The 21,026-nt window shown below is 36.0% G+C and overlaps 1 protein-coding gene across 1 annotated transcript in view; it reads left to right on the top strand.

Annotated features, from left to right (window-relative positions):
- The window catches only part of col5a3b (collagen, type V, alpha 3b), a 63,170-nt gene that overhangs the window by 1,040 nt on the left and 41,104 nt on the right, over positions 1-21,026 (top strand). The window lies entirely within an intron of this gene.

The following is a 21,026-nucleotide window of genomic DNA, read 5'->3' as shown; positions in this document are numbered from 1 at the left end:
TGGATTATTTACTAGCTGCTATGGATTATTCACTACACACTATGAACTATTCACTATCCACTATGGATTATTCACTACACACTATGAACTATTCACTATCCACTATGGATTATTCACTAGCTGCTATTGATTATTAACTATCGACTATGGATTATTCACTAGCTGCTATTGATTATTAACTATTCACTATGAATTATTCACTAGCTGCTATTGATTATTAACTATCGACTATGGATTATTCACTAGCTGCTATTGATTATTAACTATTCACTATGAATTATTCACTGTCAACTATGGATTATTCATTATAAATTATAGGTTATTAACTAGCTGCTATGGATTATTCACTATAAACTATGAATTATTCATTATCAATTATAGATTATTCACTATTCACTATGGACTATTCATTATCCAAAATGGATTATTCACTATTAATTATTCACAATACACTGTGAATTATTCATTATCCACTATGGATAACTCACTATCCATTATGGATTATTCATGAGCTGCTATGGATTATTCACTTTCCACTATAAATGAATCATTATCCACTATGAATTATTCACTTTCCACAATTGATTATTCACTAGCTGCTTTAAATTATTCACTATCTGCTATAGATTATTCACTATACACTCTAAATTAATCCCCTATGGATTATTTACTATCCATTATGAATAATTCAGTTTGCACTATGGATTATCCACTATAATTATGGATTATTCACTATCGATTATGAATTATTAATTATCCACTATATATTATTTATAATCCAATATGAATTATTCACTATCCATGATAAATTATTCACTATTAACTATGGATTATTCAATATTTACTTATTCAGTATCTACTATCAATTAAGTAGTAATCAGTATGAAAAATTCAGCATCTGGAATGAATTGTTCTTTATCTTCTACATGTTTTTTAATTCAATAATTTATTTAGTTATTTATATTCTATGAATTGTTCATCATCCACTATGAATTATTTAGTATATACACTGATTTTTCCATATCCATTATGAATTACTGATTGTTTATCTGTAGGTTTTGTACAGTTTGGACCCTCGTACAGTGTGTTTAAATAGGTCTGAAACCTCCATGCACACCTTGCACACACACACACACACACACACATACACACACACACACACACACACACACACACACACACACACACACACAGCTGGCTGCTGGTTTGGGCTTGTAGCTGCAGTGAGGTATTTGGTGGCATTCTGTTCAGAATTCAGCAGATTCTACACTGATCTCACTAACGAGCTCATCACTAACGAGCTCTTCACTAACGAGCTCCTCTCTAACGAGCTCTTCACTAACGAGCTCTTCACTAACAAGCTCTTCACTAACGAGCTCCTCTCTAACGAGCTCTTCACTAACGAGCTCTTCACTAACGAGCTCTTCACTAACAAGCTCTTCACTAACGAGCTCTTCACTAACGAGCTCCTCTCTAACGAGCTCCTCACTAACGAGCTCTTCACTAACAAGCTCTTCACTAACGAGCTCTTCACTTACGAGCTCCTCTCTAACGAGCTCTTCACTAACGAGCTCCTCACTAACGAGCTCTTCACTAACGAGCTCTTCACTAACGAGAGATTATTACAGGACCTGAGTGGAAGCAGTGGAGTGATGTTACCTGATCTGCAGGTGTGGAGTGATCAGTAATCACTAATAGACTCTATAACTCTGTATGTTATCTAGAACCTGGGCTGCAGTGCGGAACCGGTTCTGAGTTCTGGGCCCTGTCTGGTTTTGTGAATGAGGCGATGGCCGTCGGCCAATCAGAACAAATGAAATCAGAGATGACGACACCAGAAGCGTCTGCCGCTGTCTAGGAATTATGGGATACGTCACTCTTATGGAAATAAATCACGTTACGATATGAGAGAACCGTTATAGATCGTGAGGGTTTAGAACCCTGATCCGTATCTAATAATACAGTATTTTTATATTTACTGACTCATACATTCATAACACTTTACAGTACAAATGCTAATACATGCATCACTGATAATTCTACTAGATTTCTAGATTTTAAATTGAGTTATAATTGCTAATTAATGCATTTATGCTACATTCTACACTTGCTAACTTGTTATTACCAAGTAATACTTGTTAATTAATGCATTTGTAATGCTAAGAAACATACAGTATACTTGCTGCTACTGTGCACAGTTGCTAAAATTCTAAAGAAGGATAATTAAGATAATTCTTCCTTAAAATAAGCAAATAATCTTACATTTACACAATACTTATTATATACAATTTTTTTCCTAATAAGAACAAAAAGATTTAAACTCGCACTAATACTACAGCAAGTTACAAAATAGGCCGTTATTAAATCATATGCTAGGGCTATTTTAAGGGCTTGGCTAATTATCACTCAAACATTTATGTAACTTTTACTACTATTTACAAATGCTGTTGCTAATTTATACATTTTTTCTTCTTGTAATACTTGAATACTTGCTAATGCATGCATTTCTGCTCATTCTTTGGACTTGTATACTACTTGAAAATTTAAGCTATTTTTACTGCTATACATGCACTTTTACTTTTACTACAAATTGCAAATCTACAAAAAAAATGCCACTACAATTTGTGCCACTTTTAAGTGTTGCAAATTTGAGCATTTGTACATTTATCAGGTTAAAACAGGTTAATTCACACATTTGTGATGCTAATAGAACATGCGTACTCACAAATACATGACATGCCCTTATGCTAATGCTAATAGCTGATAATGTACTGCTAATACTAAATGCTAATCTACAAGCTTTAATACAGTACTGTATTACTGTCAGTTCCAGGTTAATGCTAATGGTTAGCGGTGTTAGCAGTGTTAGCGGTGTTAGCAGTGTTAGCGGTGTTAGCAGTTAGCGTGGTGATGGAGGTGATGGAGGTGAGGTCGGGCAGAATCTGACCCCACTTGCTGGGGAATTTGAGGGTTGGGTTTCAGCAGGTCGGGGTCGCAGCGCCGGCGGGTCGGCTCCGTCCTAATAACCCTGCCCTGCCTGTCTCTGCAGAACCTGACGGGTTAATGCCCCTCTGGACGGGGGGGCAGGGGGGGGGGGGGGTTCTGGAATGTTCTGTCTGGGGTTCTGTGGGCCGGACAGGTGGTTTTGATTCTTTTCCAGGCCTGATCTCCACATCTGCAGCTGAGGCATGTGGCACCGTCGGTTCTGATCTCAGACCCGTTACAGCCCTCACATCTCCACACTCTCAACACATCTCTACACCCACTAGAGTTCTGTAGGGTTCTAGAGCAGGAGTTCGGATGGATTTACTTCAATTCTAAAATGTTCTAGAGTGTGATTGGATGTTCACTTGTATTATAAAGTATATAAGTTTATGCTTTTACAACGTTCTGAAGCATGTGGAAACTCTAGGATGTTCTGCAGTGCAGTTTGTCCTCTACAGTGGTCTGGACCATATCTTTCGATGTTTGTTTCTATTGTAGAATATTCTAGAGTGTGATTGAACATTTATTTAAATTCTAAAATGCTCTACAGTGGGATTGGACATTTCTTTTAAATTCTAGGAAGTTCTAGAGTGTGATTGGCTGTTTACTTGTATTCTAGAATGTTCAAAAATAAGTTTGCAAACATAAGTTTAGAATGTTCCGCAGTGCAGTTTGGCCTCTACAGTGTTCCGCAACATGTTTTTCAATGTTAATTTGTAATCTAGAATGTTCTAGAGTGTGATTGGCTGTCTATTCAATGCAAGGATGTTCTGGAGTGTGATTTGAACATTTATTTGAATTTTAGAATGCTTAATGTGATTAAATGTTTACTTGCATTCTAGATTGTTCAAAAATAAGTTTAAGCTTTTACAACATTCCAAAGCATGTGCAAATTCTAGAATGTTCTGCAGCGCAATTCTACAGTGTTCTGGACCATGCCTTTCGATGTTTATTTGTATTCTAAAATATTCTAGAGTGTAATTGAACAATTAATTAAATTCTAGAGTGTGATGCTTATTTGTATTCTAGAATGTTTGCAAATAAGTTCAAACTTTAACAACATTCCAAAGAATTTAGGCTTTTACAGTTTTCTGGAAAATGTGTTTGGATTTTTGTTTGTATTCTAGATTGTGCATGTTTTTTTTTTTTTCAGAGTGTCTCAACCAGAGCTTTATTATACTCTTAGTGGAAATGAGCTCTAGAATGTCCCAGAGTATGTTTTTGGCCTTTAGAGTGTTCTAGAACATGTGTTTGGATTTTAGAATATGTTTGGATGTTTCTTTGAATTTTAGAATGTTCTACTGAGCATTTCCAGCTTTTACATTGTTCTACAGTTTGTGTTTAGATATTTATTTAAATTCTAGTATGCTCAAGTTATGCTTTTAAGTTAAGGCTTTCATAATGTCTCATCTTGAATAAATGTACATTTTGAGCATGTGAGCTCTAGAATGTTCTAGAGTATGTTTTTGTCCTTTAGATTGTTCTAGAGCATGTGTCTCGATCAGATTTTGTGGATATTTCTAGAGTATGTTTTATGGCCTTCAGAGTGTCCTAGAACATCTTTTTGGAAGTTTATTTGAATTCTAGAATGTTTCACAATGTTTTTTCGGCCTTTATATTGTTATAGAGCATGTGTTTGAATACCTATATGAATTCTATAATATTACAGGGTTAGTTTTGTCTTTTACAATGTTTGAATACATGTGCTTGGATGTTTATTTGCGTTCTAAAGTATATTAACATCTTTTTTTTGCGTGTTCTAGAGCATGTGTTTGGATACTTTTTTAAAATTCTATCATGTTTAAGAAAGTAACTTTTTTGGTTTTATAGTGTTCCAGAGCATGTTTTTGAATGTTTATTTGCATTTTAGAGTTTTTTTTTTTTCAGCATGTTCTAGAGCATGTGTCAAGGCTAGACAGTACTCAGACACGTGCAGATGCAGAACACTGTGATTTATTTTACAGCACAGAAACAACGGGTAGTCAATATACAGAAAAGATTCAACAGGGGCAAACAGCAGCCAGAGAGATAACACGTACCGAATAACGAGGGACAGTCCTGAGGTCATACACGGCAAGGCAATAGTGAAGAGCAGGCAAAAATCAGCGATGGTATAAACAGTCCAGGTAATACACAAAGATCCAATGTCAGAGCGTAGGCAAAAATCAGAGTCGAGAATAAACAATCCAGGGGTCATACACAAAAGGAAAACAGGCAAGAAATAGAAACGCGTTGTAAAGTGGAAAACCAATCAATACTCAGCACAGGTATGCGTGTGAAAGGGCTATTTATACTGTGAGAAATTAGTATTCCGGACTTCCGGGAGGTGTACCGAGATCAGGTGAATGTGTGATGTCAGCGTGTGGTGCGTTCTGGGTAGTGTAGTTCGGAGACTGGAGATCGCAGGGAGCACTGAGTGTGGGAGAGACAGAAGCGCTATCAGCATCAGACCTGACATTATGTAATCAGCTTTTTGTATATTTTTAGTGTATGTTTAAAGTTTTCTAGAATACATTTTGGCATTTACAGTTCAATATGCTGCCTATGTAGTGAGCTGGCTGTGTATTGAGATGCAGCCGTTTCAGAACCTCCTGCACAGCACAGACCTAAATGAGTCCATCAGGTTCTCATCAGACTGTTAATGAGATGAAATAGCTTCAGTGTTACAGAGGAAAAAAACACACAGCAGCCACATGTTCTCCACCAGCAAGCAGCAGAAACGCTATACAGACTGAACGGGTTCTAGATAACAGTGTACCCTGCTTCACGTTCTACAGAGACGTTCTGGAGAACTGTTGGGTTCTAATACTGTTTTAGAGGGTTCCTGTGGTTCTACAATGTTCTACAGCAGTGCTTCTCGGTCAGGTATCTAGAATAATTTAGTGTTTTAGACCTTTTCAGCTCACGTCTCTGGAACCACTAAGTTTTACAAGAACTGTTCTAGAGCCTGGATCTACAAGACAAGACAAAATGCTATAGAACATCAGAGAGAGTGTCTGCATTCTGGAGTGTTGTAGATTTAGTTTTCGGATTGCTGAGTGTTGTAGATTGTGTGTTTGGATTCTAGAACATTGGATGGTGTATATTTGTTTGGATTCTAGAATGTTGTAGAGTGTGTGTTGGGATATTAGAATGTTTAAGAGCCGGTGTTAAAGGGTTAAAGTGTGTTTGGATTCTATAATGTTTAAGATGTGCATCTAGAATGTCATAAAGAGTCTATTAGAATTCTAGAACACCATACAGTGTTCCAATCCTTGAGTTCTGTAAAGTGTTACTGAGTGTGTTTTAATTCTAGAATGAAGTAGAGTGTGTTTGGGATCTAGAGTATTGTAGAGTTTATGATCAGATTCTAGAATGCTGTGATTGGAGAGATGGAGAGATGGAAGGATGGAGTGATGGATAGATGGAGAGATGGAGAGATGGAAGGATGGAGTGATGGAGAGATGGAGAGATGGAGAGATGGAAGGATGGAGTGATGGAGAGATGGAGAGACGGAGAGATGGAGGGATAGAGAGACGGAGAGATGGAAGGATGGAGTGATGGATAGATGGAGAGATGGAGAGATGGAGGGATAGAGAGACGGAGAGATGGAGGGATGGAGTGATGGATAGATGGAGAGATGGAGAGATGGAAGGATGGAGTGATGGAGAGATGGAGAGATGGAGAGATGGAAGGATGGAGTGATGGAGAGATGGAGAGACGGAGAGATGGAGGGATAGAGAGACGGAGAGATGGAAGGATGGAGTGATGGATAGATGGAGAGATGGAGAGATGGAGGGATAGAGAGACGGAGAGATGGAGGGATGGAGTGATGGATAGATGGAGAGATGGAGAAACGGAGAGATGGAGGGATAGAGAGACGGAGAGATGGAGGGATGGAGTGATGGATAGATGGAGAGATGGAGAGACGGAGAGATGGAAGGATGGAGTGATGGATAGATGGAGAGATGGAGAGATGGAAGGATGGAGTGATGGATAGATGGAGAGATGGAGAGACGGAGAGATGGAAGGATGGAGTGATGGATAGATGGAGAGATGGAGAGATGGAGAGATGGAAGGATGGAGTGATGGATAGATGGAGAGATGGAGAGACGGAGAGATGGAGGGATAGAGAGACGGAGAGATGGAGGGATGGAGTGATGGATAGATGGAAGGATGGAGGGATGGAGGGATGGAGGGATAGAGAGACGGAGAGATGGAGGGATGGAGTGATGGATAGATGGAGAGATGGAGAGACGGAGAGATGGAAGGATGGAGTGATGGAGAGATGGAGAGACGGAGAGATGGAGGGATAGAGAGATGGAGAGATGGAGGGATGGAGTGATGGATAGATGGAAGGATGGAGGGATGGAGGGATGGAGCATACCTGTCTCAGGCTGAGTTGAGTCTGAACATGTCCGGAGCTTCAGGCTGAGAACAGACCGACTCTGTGATGGAAAAATATTTCAGCTCCCTGACCCACTTTATCTCCTACATACTGTAATATATATTTTATATTTTAAGAGTTCAGAAATCAATATTTGGTGGAATAATCCTGGTTTTAATCACAGTTTTTTTTCATGTATCTTGGCATCATGTTCTCCTCCTCCACCAGTCTTACACACTGCTTTTGGATAACTTTATGCTGCTTTACTCCTGGTGTAAAAATTCAAGCAGTTCAGTTTGGTGGTTTGATGGTTTGTGATCATCCATCTTCCTCTTGATTATATTCCAGAGGTTTTTAATTTGGTAAAATCAAAGAAACTCATCATTTTTAAATGGTCTCTTATTTTTTTTTACAGAGCTGCTGTTTCATGAAAAACAGCAACAGGAAAGAGATCATAAGAAACCATCTTAACGTTCAATATAAGTCAAAAAGAGTAAAAAGAGTTCATTTCTGCACTAGTTACACTGTTGCCTGCAGTGATAGTTAATGTTATATTTAGCCTGACATCAGATTAACTGACACAGAATTACAACCTGATTCAGTCATTTGCAACATTATGGGTCAATTTAAGATCAATACTTGAAGCTATATTAATGCTACATCTGCTAAATACCATAAATGTATTTGTAAATGTAGGACAGCACTGTATCTGAGTGTCTGCTCAGCTGATTCGCCCAGACCTGTTGAATCAGGATGGAAAAAGCCAAAATTTACTTTTCAGCATTGTAGAATTTAATAGTCTAGAGTGTTTTTTAGGCTAGTAGAATGTTCTTTATGGTATTAATAACTTTTATAATGTTTTACATTGTGCATCTAGAATGTTCTAGAGAGTTTTTGGGCGTGTACAATGTTCTAGATGGTATGATTAACTTTTATAATGGTTTACAATGTACATCTAGAATGTTCTAGAGTGTTTTTGGGCTCATATGATGTTCTAGATGGTATGATTAACTTTTGTAATGCTTTACAGTGTACATCTAGAGTGTTCTAGTGGTTGGATCATGTTCTAGAGAGTTCTTGGGCTTGTATGGTGTTCAAGATGGAATGATTAACTTTTATAATGGTTTACAATGTACATCTAGGCTTGTAGAATGTTCTAGATGGTATGATTAACTTCTATAATGTATTAGCATTTACATATAGAATGTTCTAGAGTGTTTTTGGGGATTGTAGAATGTTCTGTATGCTGTGATTAACTTAGATAATAGTTTAAAATGTGTATCTAGAATGTTCTAGAGTGTTTTTAGAATTGTAGAATGTTCTACATGCTGTGATTAACTTCTAGAAGGTTTTACAATGTGCATCTTGAATGCTCTCAAGGGTATGTTTGGTTTCTAGAATTCCATAGGTGGTCTTTATCTTTTATTCTTTTTCCAACAGTTCAGTTTAGCGTGTGCATCTAGAATGTTCTAGAGCGTAATTTTGGCTTTTATTTAACTAGCTACAGTGTGCATGTGAACTGAAATATATCTAGAATAAATCTAAAATGTGTCTAGAATGTATTAGCGTGTCAAGACAAGAAAACTCAACAGGTGTTGACAAAAATGCTTCAGAATTACATCAAGTAAATAACAATTACCTAAAAAGAACACAAAAAATTTAAACCAAAGAAGAAGCAGAGAAATATACAAAACATTTACAATAAAACAAAGTAAAAGAGTTTCAGGATCTTTTAAAAAGACTCAAACACCTGAGAGAAAAAAACAAAGGTTTCAAATTGAGATTAAAATATAGATTAGCGGTTATTCCTTTATGAAAATTGAAAGATAGATTCTAGATTTTCAGAGCATCTACAGAACAGGCTTGATCTTTAAAACTCAACCAAAAACAGTTGATTGGTTGGAAATAAAGGTGTGTCTTTGGATTTTAGAGAATTCTAGAGCATGAGTTTGGTAATTTAATTGAGTTTTATATTGTTTAGAGCTTTGTTTAGTGTTTGTTTGTTAGTGGAATGCTCTTTAATTTTGATTTTGGGTGTATAAATTCTGGGGGATTATACCCCTCTAGTCCACGCCTGGTATTAGATATGATGTCAGCAGTTTTGCACGTCTGTGTCAGCAGTGCTTCAGTAGAGGATATGAGGACGAGTGAATCGGGGCTGGATGTAGAGTGAGGTAATGCTGTAGTAAATGGTTTTCATGGGCGTGTTCTTCTGTTTCGCCTGTTGACTTTTGACCCTGCATTACTCAGTGATGTCAGAGGATGAATCTCTTACACACCTGGCCTTTCAAAAGTGTGTGTGTGTGTGTGTGTGTGTGTGTTTACAGTGTGTGTGTGTGTGGTGTGTGTGTGTGTGTGTGTTTACAGTGTGTGTGTGTGGTGTGTGTGTGTGTGTGTGTCAGAAGGAAATATATGTTAAATATATAAAAGTGAATTCCTTTAGTTCTCTCTGATTTTCTCTGAAGGCCTTTAGCTTTATTTAGTAGCATTTTACAATAAGAGTCCTTTAATTAACATGTGCTAACAACATAATATCTCTCAAAATCTATAATTTACACTAGTTAAACATTAAAATGCAATAATGTTTAATAATGTCTAAACTAAAGTTAATTAATAAGTAGTTAACATGTTATTATTATTAGAATGTTCTAGAGTGTTTTTGTGGGTTTGTAGACTGGTCTACACAGTGTGAATAACTTCTATTACTGTTTATAATGCACATATAGAATGTTCTGGAGTGTTTTCTGGGTTTGTAAGATGTTTTACAGTGCTTGTCTGAGGTTGTAAGATGTTCTAGAGTGTTTTCTGGGTTTGTAGGACGTTTCTAGAATGTTTTTCTGGGTTTTAAGATGTTCTAGTGAAGTTTTTTCTGGGTTGGTAAGATGTTCTAGATTGTTTTTCTGGGTTTTAAGATGTTCTAGTGAAGTCTTTCTGGGTTCTAGAGTAGGATGTTGTAGAGTATTTTTCAGGGTTTGTAAGATGTTGTAGAGTATTTTTCAGGGTTTGTAAGATGTTGTAGAGTATTTTTCAGGGTTTGTAAGGTGTTGTAGAGTATTTTTCAGGGTTTGTAAGATGTTGTAGAGTATTTTTCAGGGTTTGTAAGATGTAGAGTATTTTTCTGGGTTTGTAAGATGTTGTAGAGTATTTTTCAGGGTTTGTAAGATGTTGTATAGTATTTTTCAGGGTTTGTAAGATGTTGTAGAGTATTTTTCAGGGTTTGTAAGATGTAGAGTATTTTTCTGGGTTTGTAAGATGTTGTAGAGTATTTTTCTGGGTTTGTAAGATGTTGTAGAGTATTTTTCTGGGTTTGTAAGATGTTGTAGAGTATTTGTCAGGGTTTGTAAGATGTTGTAGAGTATTTGTCTGGGTTTGTAAGATGTTGTAGAGTATTTTTCAGGTATTGTAAGCTGTTGTAGAGTATTTTTCTGTGTTTGTAGGATGTTGTAGAGTATTTTTCTGGGTTTGTAAGATGTTGTAGAGTATTTTTCTGGGTTTGTAAGATGTTGTAGAGTATTTATCAGGGATTGTAAGCTGTGTAGATTGTTTTTGAGCATGTAAAATGTTCTAGTGAAGTTTCTTGTGTGTGGTTCAGTGCTGGTCGGGGGGGATGAAGCCATGTGGGAGCAATCGGACAGATAAAGCTCCAGACTGGTGAAGAACGTCTGCAGTTTTACGGCTGAATCTGTTTAGTATCCAGTTTCAAAACAGGCTGGAGACTCTCTTCACTTCCTGTAGAACTGAACCCTGTAAGATCTCCTGAATTCTACGGGTCCAGATCTCCTCTTCTACCTCTTGTTACCTGACAGTGACTCTCTCGTTTAGTATTGTTGTTCATGTGTTTGTGAAGCGAGAAGCTGAAGAATGTGAAGGTCAGTGAAGGTCAAGTGGTCAACTCTGCTGTAATTGAAGACAGTTGTCTGTGTTTAGCTGTGTTTAGCTGTGTTTAGAAAGAATATAGAGTTGGGGTAATTAACCCCCATGCAGGGTGTGATGATTTCCCAACTGAACCCAACACCTAATTATTGATTATATACAGGGGTCGGACAATGAAACTGAAACACCTGGTTTTAGAGCACAATAATTGATTGTGGTGACGGACAGTTCTGGTGGAAACAGGAGAGTTGAGGTGCACATTGAATTCTGCGTGATTTGATCAGCCGTGGTTTTATGTTTTTTGGATACAATCCGGGTTAGCACCCGAACATCCCTTTCAGACAGCTTCCTCTTACAGCATCCACAGTTAATCCTGTTGGATGTGGTTGGTTCTTCTTGGTGGTATGCTGACATTACCCTGGATATCGTGGCTCTTGATGCATCACAAAGACTTGCTGTCTTGGTCACAGATGCTCCAGCAAGACGTGCACCAACAATTTGTCCTCTTTTGAACTCTGGTATGTCTCCCATAATGTTGTGTGCATTGCAATATTTAGAGCAGAACTGTGCTCTTACCCTGCTAATTGAACCTTCACACTCTGCTCTTACTGGTGCAATGTGCAATTAATGAAGATTGAACACCAGGCTGCTCCAATTTAGCCATGAAACCTAAAATAAACACACTAAAATGATGACAGGTGTTTCAGTTTCATTCTCCAACCCCTGTATATATATATATATATACATATCGGTTCTTGCTATAGTTCATTAGTCAAAAAAATACTTCCTAAGGATCATTAATAAGTGTATACAGTGTGATTTATCACAAAACCAGTCTCTTCTAATGCTCATAAACAAGATAAATAAGAATTGTCATTGTAGTTGTTTTTTTTTTGTTTTTTTTTCCCTCTGATATATTTCCTCCGTGTTTACAACAACCACAGTTTCTAGAACCTTGGATTATCACTAATAATGAGTGTTGTTAATAAAGTTGTATTGGTCCTCTGAAGGGGGGGGGTCTTGGTGGCATAGTACATAAAAGTACTTTACATTATTTAGCACTGCCATTTCTTTAAAAGAGTCACTAAAACTAGAAACCGTTTTTATTATTATTAGCTAAAACGTGTTTCTCTGAAGTAAGGAAATAAACCACTCCTGCTTAAATGTTGTATAAACGTTTTCTAACCTTTAACAAGCACTTTTATTGTGGTAATTTCCACCTCTCAAAATATGCAAATCAGTCAATCAATAATGCCGCCTCCCCTTCAACCATCTGTGTCTCACTGCTATCAGAGGAACACTGCTCAGCCCAATCACCTCTCCCTCCTGCCCCGCCCCTAAACCCATACATCACCCCATACATTTTGAGCTGAGGGTGGAGTCAGCTAACATCAGGGGGGTTTAGTTACTCTTTAACCAGACTTCAAAGACGTTTTGTGAATGAGAATAACAAGCGATAAAGAGTTTCTGGTATTAAAGTATTTGATCAGTTGAACACCATGATGTCATCGATGTATAATTATATGTATTAATAATTTTCCACACATTATTCTCTACAGCAGGCAGGTCAGTCCAGAACCTGTAATATAACCTTTATTCTTCCACAGCCATGCCTCTGTAATAATATGTGCAGCATGTAGTTTAGCATTGTCTTGTTGAAAATGCACTGAAAAAAGTTCCTGTAAAAAGTGTCTTGTGGTCTTGAAGGCAGCTCTAAGATCTCAGTGTACTTTTCTACTATAATTAGTAGGAAAGTTAGTTTCTGGGCTCTATTTTAGTGATTTATAGCGTACGGACCAATTGCTTATTTGTTGGTGGTTAATATTGAGCGTAATGTAAAATAAACCAATCAGAGTGTCTCTTTAGCTCATCATTCTCTTTAAGAGTAGATTAAGTGAGCTCTGTCTTTGGTGGATTGCTATTGTAACGGTGCAGCTACCTGGACGTGTCCAACAAACTCTTCTCAGCAGAGGAAACTGAGCTGCTGGTTGACGCTGTGAAGGAGCTCCAGCAGCTCATTTACGGGAACAGCAATGTTATTTTAGGACTAAGACAAGATTGGGCCGCTAACTGTTGATTGTTGTCAGGGTTTTAATCAGTCAGTGGAGCTCCTGTTTTTTTCCGTCACCAAGATAAAACTCCAGAAATGTACCTGAACACACCTCATTTCCAGAACACCACGCCCATCAGTGTAGATATATTCAGAAGATCTGCTGCTGTTTAAACAGCACGGGGGGCGAGGTGTGAAAATAGACTGTTGGCGGGGTGAAAAATAGCGATGAGCATTATGATGTTGCTTGCACAGTGTGTGATAGTATCCCTCTCAATATTCACCAATAAAGGATTGATCATATTATCTTTTCTACACATATATCTGTGCTGGTTGAGGGTTGTTAAGCCAGAGGGTGGCAGAGCAATAAATGTTTGTGTTATGATGTAACCTAAATGTGTGTCTATGAGTGTGTGTGTGTGTGTGTGTGTGTGTATTGAAGAGTTTGTCTATGAGAGTGTGTGTGTTGTTGTGTATTGGAGAGTGTGTATGTGAGTATGTAATGGAGTGTGTATTGGTGAGTGTGTATTGGATAGTGTGTATATTGAGTGTGTATTAGTGAGTGTGTATGTGAGTGTGTGTATTTTACAGTGTGTAGGTTATAGTGTGTATATAATAGTGTGTATTAGTGAGTGTGTGTATTTGAGAGTGTGTATATGATAATGTGTATGTGAGAGTGTGTATATATTGAGTGTGTATTTTAGTGTGTATATGATAATGTGTATTGGTGAGTGTGTATGTGAGAGTGTGTATATATTGAGTGTGTATATATTGAGTGTGTATTTGATAGTGTGTATTGGTAAGTGTGTATTAGTGAATGTGTATATATTGAGTGTGTATTTGATAGTGTGTATTTGAGAGTGTGTATATATTGAGTGTGTATATATTGAGTATGTATTTGATAGTGTGTATGTGAGAGTGTGTATATATTGAGTGTGTATTTTAGTGTGTATATGATAATGTGTATGTGAGAGTGTGTATATATTGAGTGTGTATATATTGAGTGTGTATTTGATAGCGTGTATTGGTAAGTGTGTATTAGCGAATGTGTATATACTGAGTGTGTATTTGATAGTGTGTATGTGAGAGTGTGTATATATTGAGTGTGTATATGATAGTGTGTATTGGTGAGTGTGTATGTGAGAGTGTGTATATATTGAGTGTGTATATATTGAGTGTGTATATATTGAGTATGTATTTGATAGTGTGTATGTGAGAGTGTGTATATATTGAGTGTGTATATATTGAGTGTGTATTTGATAGTGTGTATTGGTGAGTGTGTATTAGCGAATGTGTATATATTGAGTGTGTATGTGATAGTGTGTATGTGAGAGTGTGTATATATTGAGTGTGTATATGATAGTGTGTATTGGTGAGTGTGTATGTGAGAGTGTGTATATATTGAGTGTGTATGTGAGAGTGTGTATATATTGAGTGTGTATATATTGAGTGTGTATTTGATAGTGTGTATTAGTAAGTGTGTATTAGTGAATGTGTATATACTGAGTGTGTATTTGATAGTGTGTATTTGAGAGTGTGTATATATTGAGTGTGTATATATTGAGTATGTATTTGATAGTGTGTATGTGAGAGTGTGTATATATTGAGTGTGTATATATTGAGTGTGTATTTGATAGCGTGTATTGGTAAGTGTGTATTAGCGAATGTGTATATACTGAGTGTGTATTTGATAGTGTGTATTTGATAGTGTGTATTGGTGAGTGTGTATTAGCGAATGTGTATATATTGAGTGTGTATATATTGAGTGTGTATTTGATAGTGTGTATTGGTGAGTGTGTATTAGCGAATGTGTATATATTGAGTGTGTATATATTGAGTGTGTATTTGATAGTGTGTATTGGTGAGTGTGTATTAGCGAATGTGTATATATTGAGTGTGTATGTGATAGTGTGTATGTGAGAGTGTGTATATATTGAGTGTGTATATGATAGTGTGTATTGGTGAGTGTGTATGTGAGAGTGTGTATATATTGAGTGTGTATATGATAATGTGTATTGGTGAGTGTGTATGTGAGAGTGTGTATATATTGAGTGTGTATATGATAGTGTGTATTGGTGAGTGTGTATGTGAGAGTGTGTATATATTGAGTGTGTATATATTGAGTGTGTATATATTGAGTGTGTATATATTGAGTGTGTATATGATAGTGTGTATGTGAGAGTGTGCATATATTGAGTGTGTATATATTGAGTGTGTATATGATAGTGTGTATTGGCGAGTGTGTATGTGAGAGTGTGTATATATTGAGTGTGTATATATTGAGTGTGTATATGATAGTGTGTATTGGTGAGTGTGTATGTGAGAGTGTGTATATATTGAGTGTGTATATATTGAGTGTGTATATGATAGTGTGTATTGGTGAGTGTGTATGTGAGAGTGTGTATATATTGAGTGTGTATATATTGAGTGTGTATATGATAGTGTGTATTGGTGAGTGTGTATGTGAGAGTGTGTATATATTGAGTGTGTATATATTGAGTGTGTATATATTGAGTGTGTATATGATAGTGTGTATTGGTGAGTGTGTATGTGAGAGTGTGTATATATTGAGTGTGTATATATTGAGTGTGTATATGATAGTGTGTATTGGTGAGTGTGTATGTGAGAGTGTGTATATATTGAGTGTGTATATATTGAGTGTGTATATGATAGTGTGTATTGGTGAGTGTGTATGTGAGAGTGTGTATATATTGAGTGTGTGTATATTGAGTGTGTATATATTGAGTGTGTATATATTGAGTGTGTATATGATAGTGTGTATTGGTGAGTGTGTATATATTGAGTGTGTATATGATAGTGTGTATTGGTGAGTGTGTATGTGAGAGTGTGTATATATTGAGTGTGTATATATTGAGTGTGTATTTGATAGTGTGTATATATTGAGTGTGTATGTAAATGTGTATGTGAGAGTGTGTATATATTGAGTGTGTGTATATTTATTGTGTATATATTGAGTGTGTATTTGATAGTGTGTATTGGTGAGTGTGTATGTGAGAGTGTGTATATATTGAGTGTGTATATATTGAGTGTGTATATGATAGTGTGTATTGGTGAGTGTGTATGTGAGAGTGTGTATATATTGAGTGTGTGTATATTGAGTGTGTATATGATAGTGTGTATTGGTGAGTGTGTATGTGAGAGTGTGTATATATTGAGTGTGTATATATTGAGTGTGTATTTGATAGTGTGTATTGGTGAGTGTGTATGTGAGAGTGTGTATATATTGAGTGTGTGTATATTTACTGTGTATTGTAGTAAAATAAGGAACATGTGTAGAAGCTGCTGAGACTCTGTTCTACTCTGAGGGCTTTTACTGATTAAAAACAACTTCAGAACAATAGATCTCATTCATCTAACATCTAACATCTCATTTACTACTGCTGCTCTCGTTAACGAATCAGAACTCAGTCATTAAAATCAGAAACAGAATAAAAACTAAAATGTGTTTCTAAAGTTCTTCATGTTTGTTGAATAGAGTGTTGATATATATCAATAAACACTGTATTAGTTTTATAAAATATTACAAGTTTTTACTTTTTGTCTCAAAATAAACATTTTCAATTAGAGCTGTAAGAAAAAATGTAGATTTATATAAAATTACTGCAAGATTATGTTTTTTTCTGATAAGCACTGTACATTTTTGTAACCTTTTAAGAAAATATCTTCATATTATGCTTATATTATATTATATTGTTTTATCATAGGATGCAACATTGTTGATTCTACTACAAAAACACAGTGGATAATGTTCAAATCTTCGTTAAAAAAAATTGTGTAAGAATGTTTTTTGCAAAGTAAACTTTTTTAAAGAACAGTTAGGGACATTAGTTTTTATTTAGCTCTCAACATTTTCAACTGGGTGTGAAAAAGTTAATATATCAAAATATAATACTATATTATTGTAAGAGTGCTGTAGGAGCCATTAGAATCTTTCTGTCTTCCCTAAATGTTATTAATTTATTTTAGAAAGAAATTCCTGCTTAAGAATGACTTAAAACTAAATAAATACATCCTTAACTAGGGGTGTTAAAACATTTTAGTATTTTAGAATATTGTGATATATATATATATTGGACATTCCAGGATTTTGGTACATTTCAGGGGTGGTCACTTCTGAAAATTTGATCTTCAATTTGATCATTTTTAGTCGTATATTTATTAAATACAGGTAAAAGACTATCAAAAAGTTTGATTCGTCAAGCTCAGGTATCAAAGCAGTTTTTTTAAAATTAGATTATGTAATATATTTGGTAACTTACAGTAACAGGGTTGCGAGTAACAGGGTTGTAAATCTAGGCTAAGTTGTGGTTTACCCCAGGAACAGATGCTAACTGTAAAATTTAGCTATGTACACAAGATCAAGCACAAACATGGTTATATAAGTATATAAAGTAAATTTAGACTCTACTCATTATTAGTCTTACAGTATGAGTAACAGGGTTGCGTTCACTGAGTGACACACACAACCTGGACTAAAACATATTTGGAAAAAACTTAAAAAAAATTGTTAGAGCACTTACTCTTGGTCTTGCCATGTGGGCAGAAAATGTCCTTGTGATGTCACTTCCTTTGTGCCAGTAGACAGTAATATTTTTAACTCTTTCTCTGCAGGTAAAATTCCTTATGGTAACAGGGTTGAGCGCATGTTGTGGGACACGACTTAATAGCATAAAAACTGTAACATGCAAAACAATGTAGACCAAAGAAGTTGTTTTCATAAGTAAAGGAGATGCAGATCAACAACATACAAGAGGAAGTCGTTTATTTAGAGCTTATTTTAATTGTTAAATTTGCCAAAGGAGTTGGTCACCCAATGAGTGGGACAAGAGAAAACGGCCATTTTTTGAGGTGGTCCAAAGGTATTCGGTCTTTTGAATAATATCTAAGGAGATTATTTTTCCACCAAATTTTACAGTTTGTCTTATAACAAGTACATTTCTCACAAAAAAATAGTCATTTAGATATTTTGGATATGTATATTTGAAATGTAAGTGGTGGGACAGGAAATGTACCAAAATACTGGAATGTCCCATATATTTTTTGCAACACTGTTTTGATTTTTACACAGTGGGAAACATTAGAATCTTTGTTTAAAACTAGGTACGTTTGTTTAAAAATAAGAAATGTATTTAAAAAGCAGTTGGTAAACGAGGCTGTAAATTTAAGTAGTTCTTGTCCATTAAAACCAACCTTCTCAATTAAGAGTGTAAGAAAATATATATATATATATATATAAATATATTGAGAGATTATGTTTTGTAACACTGTATCGATTGTAGTGATTAATGTGAGAATGTAGGTAAAATCTGTGTTTTTATAAAGAAGTTTCTGAATGAAAGTCTGGTGAATGGGGATCATGGTGTTTCTAATGTTCTGGAAAATGTTTTTAACAGAATTTCTGTAAAGTTCTCGGTTTGGAGATACGAGGTTTTGTTATGTTGAACATGTGGATGTTTATGATTCAGAAAGGGGGCGGGGCTTGTGGGCGGGGTTTTATTTATACTGATAAATTCCACTGACAATATGTAAGATTTCTAACATGAAAACAATACTGTGTGTGTGTGTGAGTGTGTGTATAATGTGTGTGTGTGTGTGTATATAGTGTGTGTGTGTGTGTGTGTGTGTGTGTGTGTGTGTGTGTGTGTGTATAGTGTGTGTGTGTGTGTGTGTGTGTGTGTGTGTATAGTGTGTGTATAGTGTGTGTGTGTTTAGTGAGTGTGTGTGTGTGTGTGTATAGTGTGTGTGTGTGTATAGTGTGTGTGTGTGTGTGTGTATAGTGTGTGTGTGTTTAGTGAGTGTGTGTGTGTGTGTGTATAGTGTGTGTGTGTGTATAGTGTGTGTGTGTGTATTTGTGTGAGTGTGTGTGTGAGTGTGAGTGTGTGTATAGTGTGTGTGTGTGAATGCCTGGAGTGTGTCTGGAGTCCATTTCTTAATTCTGCTGCCCGTCCTCAACACACACATCTGGCACCCAGACACACACACACACACACTATACACACACACACACACACACTCTCTCTCACACACACACACACACACACACAGTGTGTCACACTGGTAAAAGATAAAACCTGGTGAATTGTGTGTGTTCCTAGATCAAAGCACAGACTACTGTCTCTCTCTCTCTGTTTTGTCTGTCTGTCTTTTTCTGACTGTCTCTCTCTCAGTTCAGTTCAGTGTTTTATTGGCATAAATGTAATTACATACACTATTGCCAAAGCAATTAATAATACAAGTAAACAGATATTATATATAAAAAACTAATAATAACAGAAATAATATACATAAATAAACCTATAGATTAGAGAGATGACAAAAATCAGTAATATTAAAAAGGTTGAGTTATTAATAAAGAAAAGAAGTAAAAGTAGTAATAAAAGCCTGTTAAAGTTAGATTAATAAAAGTGAAAGAAGTAACGTGTCAGGGAGACGAGGAGGAGAACATAAGTGCAGGTAAGAAAAAAATGATAATTTATTAAATAAACAACATACAAACAAACAAACAAAGAACAAGAAAACAAAGCAAAACAAACAGGGAGGCTATACAAGGAAACAAACAAGAAACTGAAAATAAAACAAACTAAACAGAGCAGGGATATATACAAGAAATAAACAGGAAGATAAATCAGAATAGAACAAGGGACTAGGGCTATGAAAACGAAGGCAATGCAAACAGAGAAACGAGGAGAGTCAAACAACAGAGGTAAGTGCAAAGACCTACGAAGGACAAGTGACAAAGGAAAGCTTTAAATTAACACAGGTGGAAAACTACAGGTAACGTGGGACACACACACAGGCACGAGGACAGACAGGAAACAGGGCCAGGACCTGACATAATGTTATAATTTTAATATTAATATAATAGTACAGAACAGATATTAGAACAGATATTAGTAATGATTGGTGGACGGTCTCACTGGTTGTCTCTCAGATTGTGACAGGCTGTAATGTATACTCTCTCCCAGTATGTAGGGCAGTTTGTGTGTATTAGTGCAGTGTAGGAACTCGGGGGCGATGCTGCTAAATTTCCTATAATATGAACTCCTGATGGAGTGGTATTTTGGACACTCCAGTGTGTGATGTATTTCTGTTTTTGTTGGGTAATAATTTGGTTGGGTTTAATGTTTTGGGCGAGTGTGTAGTGGGGCTGGGTGGTGTGTGTTAGGTCAGTGAGATTCAGGATCAGCTGGGTTAGGGGACTCCTCTGGATGTTCAGCTCTTGGCAGGTCAGTGCTTTATAGTGGAGTGAGTGGGGGTCACTAGATTTAATGTGCTTCCAGAAGTTTAGGGCTCTTTTTTGAATATTAATTATAAGAGGGCACTGTCCTAATTCTGCTCTATCTTTGTCTATCTTTATCTTTCTATCTCTGTCTTTCTGTCTGTCTCTTTCTCTCTCTCTTTCTCTCTCCCAATTATATTTTAATTTTAATTTCAGTTAAAGAAGAGCTTTATTGGCATAAATTGCAATTAACAACTTTTTTTTTTGCCAAAGCAATGAAACAAGTACTTAATATACAAATAGTAAAAAATAAAAAAAACATTATATTATAAACATTATATACATTACATTACATATACATTATTACACCTTACGTATAAAAGTTAATAAATTCAATTCTCAATTCAGTTCAAAGAAGCTTTATTGGCATAAGCATAGTCATTAATTAATGAATCAATTAAATAAAAAACAGTTTATCAGTTAGCATCAACACATACATAAACAGTTTACAT

This window comes from Astyanax mexicanus, chromosome 21 (assembly GCF_023375975.1).
Source record: "Astyanax mexicanus isolate ESR-SI-001 chromosome 21, AstMex3_surface, whole genome shotgun sequence".
Classification (NCBI taxonomy): Eukaryota; Metazoa; Chordata; class Actinopteri; order Characiformes; family Acestrorhamphidae; genus Astyanax; species Astyanax mexicanus.
The sequence above is the reverse complement of the archived record's forward strand: the minus strand, read 5'-3'. Positions and strand labels throughout refer to the sequence as shown.